Source organism: Pan troglodytes, chromosome 14, assembly GCF_028858775.2.
Source record: "Pan troglodytes isolate AG18354 chromosome 14, NHGRI_mPanTro3-v2.0_pri, whole genome shotgun sequence".
Taxonomy (NCBI): domain Eukaryota; kingdom Metazoa; phylum Chordata; class Mammalia; order Primates; family Hominidae; genus Pan; species Pan troglodytes.
Window position 1 is genome coordinate 97882119 of NC_072412.2, and position 15261 is coordinate 97897379.

At 35.1% G+C, this 15261-nt stretch overlaps 1 protein-coding gene across 2 annotated transcripts in view; it reads left to right on the plus strand.

Annotated features, from left to right (window-relative positions):
* GPC5 (glypican 5) overlaps nucleotides 1-15261 on the plus strand; it is a 1453661-nt gene that overhangs the window by 851832 nt on the left and 586568 nt on the right. The window lies entirely within an intron of this gene.

The following is a 15261-nucleotide window of genomic DNA, read 5'->3' on the forward strand; positions in this document are numbered from 1 at the left end:
CATGTTCACCAGGATGGTCTCGATCTCCTGATCTCGTGATCTGCCTGCCTCAGCCTCCCAAAGTGCTGGGATTACAGGCCTGAGCCACCACGCCTGGCCTACAGGGGTGTTTAGATAAGAGTCCTTTGAGTTGCGAACTCATGAATGAAGTGAACTTGCCTTTTCCTGGTAATTAAACCAAATTATTCAGAAGTAATAAAATGTTTTATTTAAAAGGTATAATTTTTTAAAAAGTAATTTGTTTTAGTTCTTTTATAATTCACCAATTTATTATTATTACATTGCTCATTAATTGCCTCTCAAGTATTTGTTGAATTAAAATATCAAAGAAGTTATAGTTTAAAAGGAAAAAAAACAATAGCAGAAAACGAATTACTTTTTAAGACCTAAATGCCTAGGCTTCTTTTTCATAATAACATTTAGAAGACAAAATTTAGTTTATTTGGAGATTCTAATGCAAATTCACTTATAAATAGGGCAATACCCCTTAACAGCACTAAAACATGCTATTTCTTCAGATAGTTAAATAAAACCTGTCAGCCATATTCTAACCTGTGCTGAAATGTATCCTGAAACCTGGCAAAAGATCCTATTCTTTTGTACGCTTGTAATAAATACAACTTACAACTATAATACTTGCTATAATTACTATTTAATGTAGCCTTTGTAGTGCTTTATCAATATGGGTGCAGTCCAATGGTTAGTTTCATTGAAATGTGTATATAAATATGTATTCTAGTCAGTGTGTTAATATCAGTAAGAGTAAATCAGAAGAGTTTTCCATTTTAACTTATAACTAGTGCAAAGGTAAAACACTTTTTGGATTTATTTCTATAAGATAGCTCTAAATATATGACATTGTAACTAGGAGTTAATAGTCTAGATTCAATCTTAAAAAAATGTCGTTAATGGTAATTGGTAAAGCCTCAAACAGTCTTCATCCTAAATACACATACACACAGACACATACACTAACATAAATCAATTTTGTGACTTCTTGGCAAATAAAACTGAGTTTCTATTTTTTATCCATTAAACTGATGAAACAGCCAGGCATGGAAATGCACCTGTAGTCCCAACTACATGGGAGGCTTAGGCAGGAGGACTGCTGAAAGCCAGGGGTTGAAGGCTGCAGTGTACTATGATCATGCCTGTAAAGAGAGTTACTGCACTCCAGTCTGGGAGACCCTTGTCTCTAAAACAAAATGTAAAATTCAAAAAATTTAAAATTTACGTCTTGTGAGATAGAATGAATTTTGCATCTTCATATACCATTCAAGGGAGTATAAAATTACAATGCTGCTTGATTATTTTGACAATATGTCTCCAGCAATGATGAGTTTACAGAACCTTGGATAGATAGAACATATGACATTACTATCTTAAGCTGAATTTAATTTGTTTCCATGCTCCCTTTTCTGCTGTTGGTAGGAACCATTTACACTTGTCACTTCAAGTTCCCACATTTACTTCTGGTTTTTAAGTTGTTTTCTATGAACTAAATATTTAATTATATTCAGTTTTGTTCTCCCTTCCTCTTTCCGTTGTTTATGGCTGGGTGGCCTCCAAGGACAAGCAGTTTATGTAATATTTTGAATAAGCAAGATGCATAGGATATAAAAAAAGACTTAAATTTTTGTCTCCTGCTGTTCCTTTAAAATGTGTTCTGTGGAGGAAATGCCTCCCCTACTCCTGATTGAAAACTCCAGTGGTCCTATTTCCTACTCACTCTTGGATAACAAAATTCCTTCAGTTGAGTCAAGAGGAAAATACAGATTTGACTCTTTGAATAGTCTACCCTATCATTCCCATCCTGCCTTGCCTTGCATATTGACTCCTGTTTCTCATCTTACTAATCATTGGTAACTAATAGAGAATTAAAGAGAGAGTGTGGGGGTAGCTAATGTTCTTACCTGACTTATTCTAACATGCCTGGACCTGGCAGGTGCTTGGAGCTGAGTTTTGCTCTTAGGAGGAACATGTGATCTCATCAGTTTGGGGAACTCCCTTAAAGCTCCCTTGACTTGGGCAAAGCATTCTTCACTAATTCTGTGCTTTGCTGCCTCTGTAACCCTGCAGATCAGAAATTCACCCTTAGCTTCTGGCTGTTCAGGCTCTATCACCCTCTAAGTGGCCCATTTGGGAAGAGTCCAAGGAAATAGTCCTGCCAGCTGTCTCAGGAGGAGTACCCAAATCTCGTAGGGACAGGTAATTCTAGACCCAACAAACTCTGGGAAAACAAACCCACTGTTATGGCAGCTTCCCTCTAATCTGCAGCCTTAGCAACTAAACTGCTTATTCCTCTCTGTTTCATACATAAGTCAAGCCTCTCTACTCACTAATGCTGGGATTCACGTTCAGTTCTTTGGAACATCCAATTAAAGTCTGTCTAACTGAAATTGGAAGAAAAAGATAAGTCTTGGCCACTCTTCTACCTTGGGTATGGGGAGGATGCTAAAAATATAACAGCAGCTCCTCACAGAAACTGTATTCAGAGACTCTCTCAAATCTCCAAAAACCTAATGTGGATAAATTTCCTAACTCACTTCTAAGCCCCTTCTTGGAAATTGTAATGCAGTTTATCTAACTCTCTTTGGAATATAGCATCTCTCATCTTCATTCCTCAGCCGAAAACAAGGCAAGAAGAATCCTATTTGAATACCCCGTTGGAATATGAAAGTACTATCATGGCAGCACAAGTTAAGAACACTGTTCTGTAGATCCGCATCAGGCCCGGCTCCTTGAGGCAGGCCTTCATTGAGCTCCCTCTGTTCAGGTCTGTGCTCCTTGCCTTACATCCTGTTTTCACCCCCACTGCACCCGGAACTGAGGCTTCTGCTCATCTGTCATCCTCTTGTCATGTCTGCAACTCCCCACGGAGATTTCAAAAATTTACCCATAGCCACAGGAAATAAGTAGGGTGGGTTTGGTTACTAGTATCCCCCATGGTTTTAGTCCCTTTCCCCCTGTCTCTTCTCACTTGTTTATAGCATTCTTATGTTTTCTTGGTAGAAAGACTGATAAAACATCCATCTCTACTCCTGTCTTATTACTTGATTTAATTAACATGAGAATTGAAAAACCAGCTCGTTTTCTCTTGACTTTAGATGTGCTCTGCTTAAAGACATTTATATTTAGTTTGCATGAAAAGCTAAATGTTTAATTCTGTTTCCTGAAAGAATCAGCCCTTAAGACCTCAAAGTTCAGTTGTTATAATAGTTGAAATAATGAGTATTACTGGGAATTATACATCATAAAAATTTCCAAAACTAATATCCCAATACTTATATAATAACATTTGTGTGACTAAACATCAGAACATTATAACCATATTGTAAGCATCTTTCTTATGTAAAATTAGAAAGTCATTAAATTACATATGTTTGAAATTATATGGAAAGAATTATGATGTATTATTAAATGGAAAAACTAGAAAAGTGACAACTGAACACTAGTTACCAAATAATTTTGTGATTTTTTGTTCTTTTTCAGTCTTTGTCAATTTTGCTAGCATAACCTCAAGTGACAAACTATTTAGAATCATACAATCTTACAATCCTTCTATTCAGTGTGTTACATGCTGCAAGGCAATCAAAAGCTCAAGAATGCATTTGAAGTCAGACTTCTCAGATAAGTTTCTACATTGTAATAAGAAATTAAATATTACATAGTAATTATTGGTGTTGTGAATGGATTGGTAGCTCTTGGTGTAGTGAATGGATCAATTTCTAAAAGGATAATGCCTTCACCTTAATAGGAAAAAAAAAATCTCTGTAGAGTGTGCATTACTCATCTAAATAAGGATTTAGAAATTGATTTCTGCCGGCTTTAAAGAAATGATTAAGAGAGAGAATATTTAATTACCACTAATTATACCAGTAAGCATAATGATGTATGGGTGAATAGGAAAACTTTACTGCTTTCATATTAAAAAGACATTAACTCATGACACATTTTGCATCTGATGATATAGTGCTTTATGTAAATATTGGAAAAAATAGCTTATTAGTTAAATTTTAATAAAGGTTTGGAGAACAAAAGGATCATTAACAATAATTATGAAAACTACAGAATAATTGAAAAGAGCATATGATTAAATATTGCCTAAAACATAGGATAAAATGGTATATCTAAATCTTAAGTGCAATGTCATTTGTAAATGTCGGCATCTCTACCTGGCATTTGTTATACTGTTGTAAATGGTGTGAGATAGGTATACAAATGAAAATATCTATTGAGGTTTTGCCATATGTCCAGTATTTGTAGTCAGGCTTTTTTCCCAAAAGAATTACAGCTTTAATGTAATAAATGTAAAAGAAGAAGATAAGGAAAATACCTGCCTATCTTTGAGGGAGAAAAAGAAGCAAAACTTCTCTGCCCTTTTCCTTCCAGTACTTCTTTGCAGGTCCTTGTACTGCCATGGACCTTGGAGCTACCTTATAACATCTGATTTATATTTGGTTTCTAGTATTTCACAAGTGCATTATAACTAGAAGCAGAGCCAAAATCTTATTAGTGGAGATGCTATGCAGTGAAATGTCAACACAGGGCATTCGTGTTTTACTTTTATTGCTTTAATAGATAGTACATTTTGTGACAACATGGTCTATTTGAATAATGTGACATTTAGGGGAAGTTTTAAAATTGATTTTATTCAATTGATATTAATGTTGGGTTAAGACCTGATATAATAAAGAAAATAGATGTGCCATTCTCTAGCTTTCTTTCAGAGTAAAGGAGTTTGAGCCAGGAGGCCAAGAAAAACTGAAAGGATCTTTATATTTAGCATTAATGCCATGCATTTGAGCTCACGTGTTTTCAGCGCATACTTAATGTGTTCATTTGAACAGAGCAATTGGTAGCTACCAATAAATTACAGCCTAGAGAGTAACAAGTCATGAATTCAGACAATTGCATCATAGTAGAAATGGATTGGGATTTCCGTATCCTATTACTTACAAGTGATTTAATGTATACAGAGTTATTCAAACACATTTCACACAATATATAACTTCAAGTTAAAAGTAATGTAAATATGCTTCTTGCAAAGTCTTGAGAAAAACTAAAAAAGGTTGAGACTAAAGAATTGAGAATTAGTTCCTGTTAGCTCTTTCTCATCATGTGCTTCATTAGTTTATCCTTTGAGTATGCTAAGCCTTGAATCAAGCTATTCTTGTCTTTTTATCCCGGTATTACTCTCTATCCTACCATTTCCATACTCTTTAGCTATAAGCACGGACCGAATATTTTATACATTGTCATAAAGATGGAACACCTTGGTTTATATTTTTATGACATAGAGAGTAGCCATCTTAACTCACTGTGGAGAAGTTCAAAGTCTCTCTTCATTGTACAGAAAAATGAAAACTGGAAACCATATTACTCTAAATTATAGAATAATAATGTTATTATATTTGTAAATTATTAGAGAATTATAGAATTATAAATGATACAACAGAAGAAAAGGAAACAAATTTATCATGTGTAAATCATGTGAATAAAAGTTGTCACTTGGATACTGTTTAAATATTTACATATTAAAATGGAAACACAGGCTACTCAGAGCACAGACGCATCCTTGAGTTGAAGCAACACACTTCATACTCCCATTGCAAACGTGCTTCCCACTCAGCTGGGAAAGTCAACATCAATATCTTAGGACATGTGTTTCCTTCTTTTTCCTCTTCAATACAGTATTTACTTGTATCACTTTTCCTCTCTTGTTTCTATTTTTGAAGAAGAAAGATTCTGCTCTCTAAGGATAATATTCCCTTCTTAGATCATTTACATTTCTTCTTGTCCTGTCTTCCAGGAAGTATAGTATAATATATAGTGGGATAGAAGGTAGGGAACTGAGCTTCAGAGTCAGATAATCCTTCAAATATTAGCTGTGTTATACTGACAAAGGTATTTATTATTCCCATTTATAAGTGGGGACAAAATATTAACCCATAGTGTTCAATTTTTACCTTGTACCTTAAGAATCCATTTTGGCTTAAAGTCATCTGAAAATGTTTTCTTGTATTATCGGCCATATCACCGATAAAAATCTTTAAAGGTTCAGGCCAAAGATTGAGGTAAGTGACTAGCAACTGGGTTTTTCCCTGGAAATGGAAAATCATTCATTGGTGGGAGCGGTATTAGGAATTGCTGCGATAATTTCACAGAATGGTGACTATAATCAATAATAATGAATTGTATGTCTCAAAATTCCACATTCAAAAGCATTTGGAGTGATGGATTTGTTAGTCAGATTGATTTAATTACTTCACATTGTAAACATACATAAAACATCACATTATATCCCATAAATAAACACAATTATTTGTCATTTAAAAATAAAATTTTAAAAATAAAAGAAAATTTTGTCTAATTCCAGAGGCTATCATATTTAAAAGTACTATCAACCCTATGATATTCCCTTTTGTATGCTAGTCTAAATTATCAGGCCAGCTCAATAGAGAGTAAATATACTAATATACTAACAACAAGAAAATTAATAAATGAAACAAGATGTTAGAAGCTGGCTGTAACATTTTTTAAATTATTTTTTAAAGACGATTACGAACCACCTTGTAAGAGTAAACCCAAGGCAACAAAATAGTTACTGGAAATAGGCAAAAGAGAGGTGAGCCCAGCATTTAGCACCATATTTTGCTTTAAGGTGTTTTCCCAAACTGTGTCTAAATGGTGGTTTTCATTAGTTTTTGGGTTTGCAATGGAGTTGCAACAAGCACACACACATACACACACACACACAAGCAAAGCAATGAAAGAATGGAGCAAGGAGAGCTTTGCTTGTGCGTTTTGTCCAATTCTTTGTTCAAAACACCAAGAACCTGGATGACTTATAGTCAAGACCCTCCACTAGTAACAATGGGAGCTGCTGAGTTCAACCTATGTTGTTCTTGTCTAGTTTTTTTTTTTTTTTCTTATTTCTTCTGCAATACTGAGAAGTATATAGGATAATTTCCAATAATATGGATTTTTCCCATCTTTTGTTACTAATTTATAGCTCAATAGCAACATGTTCATGCTTTATGCTCTGTAGGATTTAAGTCCTTTCAAATTATTGAAACTTTTTTTTGTGGTCTTGTATATGTTTAGGGTCTCTCTCTCTCTCTCTCTCTCTGTGTGTGTGTGTGTGTGTGTGTGTGTGTGTGTGTGTTGCAACTCCATTGCATTCCAGGTTCAAGGCTGCACGGAAATGTAGAGAGCAGAGATTTGAGGCAGTTTAGGGCATGAATGGTGAGGTCCCATGAGCACCTTTCTGAAAACTTTGCCCTCAAGAGCCTACCTTTCCTGGAAAATTTTTGAAATGCCTTTGGTGTCATTCTCCCATTGTCTTAATGAATAGAACATGACTTCCTTCCATCCATATTAATCTCTTTAGCAAACAGATGCTTGGCCATACCCTTAGTATTCTCTCAAACAGTTTTAAAATTCTTTATATGGCCAGGGTGAGAATTTTCCAAATTGCTTCCCTTTTAATTTATAAATTCCATCTTTAAATTCTCACCTCTCACTTTTTACTATATCCAGTTAAAAGAAGCCACACAGCTGCTTCAATATTTTGCTTAGAAATTTCTTTCTCCAGATAGTTTAGTTCATCACTCTTAAATTCTACCTTTCATAAAGCCTTTGGGGATAGATACAATTTAGCCAAATTATTTGCCACTTTGTAACAAAAATGGTCTTTCTTCACTCCATTTTTCAGTAAGATTTTCCTCATTTATCTCTAAGACCTTTTTGGAATGGGCTTTCCTGTCCACATTTCTACCAATATTCTGATAACAATGACTTAAGTAATCTCTAAGATGATTCAGAATTTCCCTACAGCTGTTCTCTTCTGAACTCTCACCAGAATCCCCATTAGTGCCTCATTCATGGAAATAGAGGCTTTTTGCAGCCTGCTTCTCCAAGCCCTTTCAGTCTCTGCCCATTACCCAGCTCCAAAGTTGCTTCCACATTTTCAGGTATTTGTTATAGCAGCACCCCACTTCTCCAGTACCAATTTGTCTTAGTCCATTTTGTGCTGCTGTTAGAGAATACCTCAGACCCTGGATAATTTACAGTGAACCAAAACTTATTGGCTTATTGTTCTGGAGGGTGAGAAATTCAAGATCAAGGGGCCAGTACCTGGCAAGGGGCTTCTTGCTACATCATCCCAAAGGTGAAGGTGAAAGGGCAAAGAGAAGGTGAAAGAGAAAGCAAGAGGGGACTGAACTTGCTGTTTTATAACAAACCCACCCCCGTAATAATGAACACACTCCCTTAACAATAGCATTAATCCATTTATTGGGATAAAACCCTCATAGCCTAATTGCCTCTCATTAGTCCCCACCTCCCAGCACTGTTACATTGGGGATTAAGTTTCCAGTGCATATTTTTTAGGGGACGCATTTAAAGCATAACTGGGTTCTTCTCACCCCTATTTTCAACTTCTTTTTTCTTTATCTTTGTTTTTAGCCGTTTGATTCTAAGATGTTTGAGTGTGATTATCTTCCAGTTGATACAGATTAGAGTTCACTTTATTTCTTAGATTTTTAGATTTTTAAATCTAAGTATTTTACTCTGAATGGGAAGATTTTAAGGATAATTTATTTATCACCTGATTTTCTGGCTAGAAGAAGATGCTCTCTTCTGGAGCTTTTTCTAACTACATCCATTCAGACTTCCAGGATTTAAGTTTGCTTAAAGCCCCATATAGGATATAGGAAGCAAAAAAAATAAGACAAAACAGAAAACATCAGAGAATTCACTGCTGAGTCATCTCTCAGGTCCTGTGTTCCCTAGCCAGTCTATTTGCTGTTACGTACCTTTCAGAGTCTTCTGATGGAAGCTATATATATTATCTCCAAGTCTTATAATCAAAGGGAGAGATTGGGTGGAATGTGCTTATTTCACTGTAGTTGGAAACTAAGTTAACTTCTAATGACACTAACTTAGCATCTTAAGTTTCAAATATCATTAGCAGAAATAACATTTTTGGCGTTTTCCCATAAATTAAATGTCATTTTAGTTTTAAGAAATGAAGACACAAATTATTTGATTCTTACTAATGATAGTGTAATTAAAAACATCAGTGACCAGACATCTATTTTCAAACATAGAAAGAAAAAGACAATTTTTTTTGGTTGTTAAATAAAAAACTTCATGACACGGAGCACTGCAAAAACAGAAGTTTGGTTTTTGAAGGTTTGATTTTGCTTTTTGTGTCCTCCCACCAAAACTTTATTTCTACAAATATCAGAGCTATTTTTTCTTTGCTAAAATTGAGTCTTTTATTGCTTTAGCTTCATGTAATTTTGCTTCCTTTCTTCTGCACAATTCATTTCTTTCTCGCTGTTCTAATAAGCATACATGTAAACATCAAATAAAATATTGCCTAGCTTAAAAACAACTAACCAAACATACGTTCTTTTTAAATATAATGTTTCCTCCATACATCCTGGCTATTATTTTACCTCCCTAGTCTTCATAGCAAGGCTTTTTTTGTTTTTAAGATTTTGCTAGATTATATGCTCTTTATTATCTTCCAGTTTTCCTTTAACCTGTTCTCAATCATTACCACTTCAGAATTTTCTCATAATAATTTCCATCCTGTACATCCATGAGAAAATGTCTTCCTTAATTTTATTTGACTCAGCAGCCCTCTACAATACTGAACATTCTGTTCTTTGTATTTCTTTTCTTGGCTTCTGCCATACCACACTTTCTGGGTTTTTCATTCTGTTTCATTGGCTGATCTTTCTCAGAATCCTTGGTTACTCCTCATTATACAGTTTCCAAATCTTAGTAAAACCTGGGACTTGATCCTGAGACTTCCTTTTCTTCACATTCTTCTTAATTTCATGCTTTTTAAAATTAGGTCATGTCTCTAATAACATATTTTATGGATTCCACATTGCCTAGAATATGGCAAACTGCATTCTGTGAACTGGCTTACTCTTTTTTTTGTAAATAAAGTTTTATTGGAATACATTCACACTTGTTCATTTATACATTGTCACACTGCTTTGACTACAGTACAGAATTGGGTAGTTCTGACACAGGCCAAATTAAAATATTTACTATCTGACCCTATAAGAAGAAAACTCCCAACCCCTAGAATAGAATACAAAATTTTTAGCAGGATATAGGCTTTTCATGACCTGTTTCTTAACACTCTTCTGAGATTTATCTCACAGTTATATTTTTAGTCTAATAGTGCCAAAGAACTTGTGGTTCCTTGAATGTTTTACATCTTTGTGCTTATAACTTTTTGAGTATCATATGCTTTCAGAAACTGTAATCACTCGGAAAATTATATTTTTACCCTTCAAAACACAATGGATAAGGCACCTTATTTTCAGGACTTAAAAAAAAAAATCCCAAATGATTCTTACTATTTATGTGCTATCACGTAAACTGTTCTAATATTGTATATAGCTCACTGTATTTTAGTTACTCGATTTCACTCAACTTTTTGAAATTTCAAAAAAAGGTAAAAAGGAAATTAAAAATTCTCCCAAATATTACTATTTTCATTTTGACATATATAAAGTACAAATTATTCTTCCCATTTCAGCCCTTTGATTTGGTATATATCTCTTTCTATACTTTTTTTTTCTCATGGAAAAAATGATATAGGCACAGATATATAACAAAATAGGATAGTATCATACAGTTTTTAAATCAGATTTAAAAATACATACTCTTAATTCACTTCTGTGGTACCTACATATCTTTATTTTGTAAAATAGTGACACTGTATTTCCTGGTGGAGACGTTTATAATAAATTATTTAACCAGCTCTCTATGATGAATATTTAGGTAATATCTTTTTTTTTGCTATTATACACGCTCATAAAAAACTTTGTTCATTTATCTTTATTCCTGCTAGAATTTTTGTAGCCATTTTTCTTGAAATGAAGCTACAAAATTATTCTGTAAGAATTTTTTATCTTATACTTACCTCATAGATTTGGACTGTGAGACAAATATGTGTCCTTTGCTTTATGTCTAAACAGCATCAGGTTAAATTTTGGTCCAGAATAAAATGTATGTGAATACTTTTTCTTATGTCATTGTCAGCAATGGATGTAACTAATCTTTCAAAGTTGACAATTTTATGATTCATGTTTTCAAACTTTTTTAAGTATGTTTAATTGCCTTTTATATATGTTTTTATTAATTGTAGATCTTTATTAAGTTTACATTTGTCTATTTGGTTGTTATATTCATATTTATATATAGGACTTCTTAATTTAGTAGATAAATAACCATTTGGTCTGTTTATACTCTTCAAATGCTTTTTCCCAGTTTATATTTTATCAGTAGACGTTATTCATAATTACTCTTATTTTGTCTTTGGAAATGATGAATGACTTGATTTCTTTTCAAGGGCCTTACTCAAAGAATATAAACCTTATTTTTCTAATTTTCTTATATAATGCTTGGATCCTTTATCCATTTGAAATTTGTTTTTGTATATGCTAGGTGGTAGTATATACTTTCATAACTAAATTGAAATACCTCAATTTTTATATACCTGATTTTACTTCTGTATACTATTAGGTTGTAATTTTCTATTTGTTGATTATGTTCCTATATCAAACAATTTTAATTATAGTAGCTTTATTTTTTTTAGACATCTGTTCCTTTTTTTTGTTTTGTTTTGTTTTTTTTGAGACAGAGTCTCGCTCTGTCGCCCAGGCTGGAGTGCAGCGGCACGATCTCGGCTCACTGCAACCTCCGCCTCCCGGGTTCAAGCAATTCTCCTGCCTCAGCCTCCCAAGTAGCTGGGACTACAGGCATCTGCCACCATGCCCGGCTAAGTTTTTTGTATTTTTAGTAGAGACGGGATTTCACCATGTTAGCCAGGATGGTCTCGATCTCCTGACCTCGTGATCTGCCCGCCTCAGCCTCCCAAAGTGCTGGGATTACAGGCGTGAGCCACCACACCTGGCCCAAAGGGATCCTTTGACCTAAATCCTAACCCCATTACAGCCTCTAAGTCCTCTCGTCTTGTGGAACACAGAAGTCTGCCAAAGTAGAGCAGGATTTTGGTTTTCGTTTCGTTTGTATTCCTTGTTTTCTTGCTTTATAGAAGAGCTCATGGCTAGGATGGGTGGTTTTAGTACTAGACATTATCAGCATTTCTCATTTATGTTGCTAATTAGTAAGCATCCCTACCAAAGTCTATTTCAATGCAAGTAACCTGTAGTTATATCCTCTGAGTGATTTTGTCATATGGAGACCCTTGTACATTTCTGATCCCAGCAAGCTCACATGGGAACTGTGGTTCAGGGAAGGGTAAGGAGGGTGGTGGGGAAGGGGAGGCTCCCACATGTCCTCAGGCACATATTACAGAAATAGGAACATAGGGATCATGATGGGAATTTGAAACTTGTTGATTGTAGTGAGCAAATCATGTAAGAAGGAGATACTTGAATGGCAAATGGAATGTAATGGTTCTTCCCATTATATATTGATAAGATTTGGATCTGTGTCCCAGCCCAAATCTCATGTTGAATTGTAATCCCCACTGTTGGAGGTGGGTCTCCGTGGGAAGTGATTGGAACATAGGGGTGGATTTCCCCCTCCATGCCGCTCTTGTGACAGTGAGTGTATTCTCATGAGATCTAGGTGTTTAAAAGTATGTAGCACCTCCGCACCTCTCTCTTTCTCCTGCTCCTGTGTAAAGTGCTGGCTCCCCCTTCACTTTCTGCCGTGATTGTAAGTTTGCGGAGGTCTCCTCAGAAGTCGGGCAGATGAGTCTTTTACAGCCTGTGGAACCGTGAGCCAGTTAAACCTCTTTTCTTTGTAAGTTACCCAGTCTCAGGTATTTATACCGATGCAAGAACAGAGTAATACATATATCTAGAAAATGTGGACTCTTAAAAATTACTCCTCATTAGGTAGTAACAAATAACATGAATTGCAAATAAGAGGATAATATGAAAATATCTTTGTTTTTATAGGTTGCTGTTTCATAATAGAAAATCCCTACATGCAGATTCTGAAATCAGTTCATTTATTTAAATCCTTTTCTGGGCAGATCAAGAAAGCTAAACTCCTTTTAAAAAATATAGACATTAGAGTTACATTTGCAAAGATAACAGCTTTGGATCTCTTCTATGCTTATATAATACATAATCTTGCTTTGTATTTGAATATGAAAGAGCTATTTTATTTTTGTTGGCTTATGTGTGGTCTTTATGAACCATGCTCAAGCACACTACCTTTTGAAATATTTGGTTTGGCCTTCAAAAAAACATAGAGGCTCTATGAGGTCTACTGGGAGTTTGGGAGCTGACCTATCACTTGATGTAAACTATTGTTTCCAGGGCGCCCACAGAAACAATTTAGAGCCCAATTCCCTGGAGCTTCACTGCTGTGAGATAAGTATGTGATTTCTCCTTTGTTTCTGAACAATGTCCAAGTAACTTTCTATGTAGAGCAATGCCAGGGCATGCCATCTACTATGCCTTGCCAAAGGTGATATTTTTGGGGAGACATGGAACATGTTGTACAGTCATTTGTAGCTTCACATTTTAACTAAGTGTAGAAGGAGAACTACCTGTTACTTCTAGCAAAAATATTTTCCCAGGGATCATGATAAATGAATAATCTGTTTCTAACTCCACCCTTTTATGGCTTATACCTTACTTGTTAACTCCTTTGGGACATGTTTTCCATGAACCAGAGTCTTTTACAACTTATTGTATATTTCCAGGTATAAAGTTAGCTGCTAAAGCCACCTTTTTGAGAAAGAGATTGGTGACAAAGAATGCTATAGGAATATCATGCAGCAACTTATATATGAAATAAAAAGAGAAAGTTATAAGTTGTAATCCTCTAAATATATTAATAGGCACGTTTAGTAAGGATGTAAGGCATAATGATATTCCTCTGAGTTAAAGAAATCCAGGGTGGAGTTGTGAATGAAGCTGGAGAGGAGAAAGGAGAGTCAGAAAGAAGGTAGAGCTCTAGAGATAAATGAAAATGGTGAGTAGGAGTTCAGCAATGCTTAGTGTATGTGACTAGGTAAGTAGGAAAGAAATTACACTGCAGAAATGATTTCTTATCCTCCAGTATAAATATGGTCTGAGTAATGTTTCTTAGGCAGTAATAAGATGACTGTAAATAAATTAAAAATACAAAATGAAGATAAGATTAAGCATAAGTAAAAAATTAAAGCCTCAAATCAGCAACATTGAGCCTAATAGGATGACGGGAGTCGATCATCTGATTGTTTCTTTTGGGGCTCAAAGTCTTATTTGGCAAACCTACGTCCTTTCCATTCTGATTGTCACCTTTATTCACTATACTCAGCCAGTGACGGCAGGGATGGGCACCTGCATCTCTAAACTAGTTAGTAAGTTTCCTAACATGTCATGATTAACATTTGAATAAAGTTCTTTCATTTAAAATGCAATTTGACTAGTTGATCCTAATATACCCTTCCCACATTTTTTTAGCCAATATTTACCTGTAAAAATCTAAGGATGGAAGGGAAGAAGAAAGGTAGAAACACAGGAAAGAAGGGAAAGTCACATCATCATAGAACACATAGGCTGGCTGAGAGTCTGCCTACTGCATTCCTGAGAGGAATATCCACTAGCCATGAGGTACTTGGGGCTACATTGAGAAAACTGCCTATGACGTAACCATCTAGCAATGTTTTGATTTATGAAATAGAATTGATATTTCTATTTGAAAGACAATAGGAAGATAGTGATTCTGCCCTCACAGCCACTGAGTACCCTACTAACTTGTCAGAGGACCGGACAGGTGCAGGAGAAATCACAAGTCCTGCACAGTCAAGACTCTGTGAAGGAATGGCATTGGAAAGTGTAATTATCAGTCTCTTGCCCCATTGTGTAATGAAAAGTTCAACCCGGGCCTGGGACCTACCTGGCCATTGATCAAAGCCAAAAACTGATGTTAATGTTACATAGCCCCCACCTTGTTGACGACGAGAAAAGTAATGGATCCCAATACCATGGAGCTTAAAAGCATGTATTACAGAACAAAGTGGAATAATTAGAATCTGTGAGACTTGGAGAAATATAAACTTTCATAAATGATTTTCTATACAACACATTAGAAAACAATTTGACAATCCTGTTAGGATGCTGGAGACATAGCATGGCCTCAAATTGAGAAGGATAGAAAGCCATATAGTGGCAAAAATATAACAATATGAAAATGAGCGATGAGAGAGTAAAGCAAGTCAACTTGTGAAAGAGAAATTGGAGAGCTTAACTGGTGGGG